We start from the raw sequence: 1,339 nt of genomic DNA, 5'->3' as shown, positions 1-1,339 counted from the left end.
AAAAAAAATTCAATACAATCATTCCACATTGATAATGAAGAAAAGTAAAAAAAAAATGCACTGTCAAAAATACAGTAATGAACTTTCTACCAAAATATAAATACACTAAATGTCCTGACATGGTCGCTATCCTGCAGACCCAAAAGGAATAAAGGCTTTTACATATATATCTTTTTTTCAGTATATTTATTTGGTAAATGTTATGCAGACCAGACCCGGCATGAGATAATGATCAGACTAAAAAAGCACCATCAGGAGATTTCATTATGTCTCCCCTGATCATTGCAACAAATATTTGTTTAGGAGGACAAAACTTTTGAAGAGGACAATGTCACTCTAATTCAGGCATTTAATGACACATCAGTTTCTACAAGCCTTTAGATAACACCACCACCTTATTTACAGTTTAAACCGTGAAGTGTTAGCTAAAATTGAGTGCTCTCAAATGTTTCTTAAACAAACACTTTTGAGAAGAGAAAGACATTTAATTTACATACAAACACTTTTATCTAAATGGCTCAATAAGGAGTACAATAAGTGAAGGTGCATTCTGACACTCGTCTTTATAGAACAGTGTTTCTCAACATTTTTTGAACATGGGGGAACCCTTGAAATAACTTTCAGATCCTCAGGGAACCCCTGCACTAATTACTATATCTACAGCTCACATTAACATGGTGGGCAGGGAAAATAATGCCTCTTATATTGCTGACCAGTAGGAAGAATCACTTAAACTGACCTGTAAGTCACAAATTGCTCATTGTTTAAGGAACCCCTAGCAACGTCTGGAAATACCCTGATTGAGGTAACACTGCTTTAGGGTATCAGAGAAATCTGAGAGGCAGAAATTGTTAATTGCTCAAGGAACATCCTTTGGAGGAACCTTGGTAGGGACTGGTATAGACACTGATCACATTCCTATATCCCTGCAAAAAAAAACATGTATGTGGTATCAACTTTTTTCCATTGGAGTCCTCATTTGGTTCCTATCTACCATGCACAAGCTACCCTCTTAGTTTTTTGACTTCACACCTAATGAAATGCAGTGTCTCTAGCTCTACTTTGCCATTATCTTGGCCTTGTTTACCATTCACCCCTTTCGCACATTTTTCTTTTTCTCTCCTTAGCTTATAATATAGTGGATCAGGTTGCTGTGCATTTCTAGTCGGAGAGGACTATGTCATATGACGGATTTGCACAGGAACAGGTCTCTGATATTATTGCCGTGTTTCACAGTTCCCTCTTCCTGGCAGATGTCTTTATAGATCTAGTAATAAAGTTTTCATGCAGATATTGTTCATATTGATGTGTATACATCTGACCCCTCTGTTTATAAATA

The sequence above is a fragment of the Pyxicephalus adspersus genome, chromosome 3 (genome assembly GCF_032062135.1).
Source record: "Pyxicephalus adspersus chromosome 3, UCB_Pads_2.0, whole genome shotgun sequence".
Taxonomy (NCBI): Eukaryota; Metazoa; Chordata; class Amphibia; order Anura; family Pyxicephalidae; genus Pyxicephalus; species Pyxicephalus adspersus.
Note: the sequence above shows the minus strand (reverse complement) of the source record.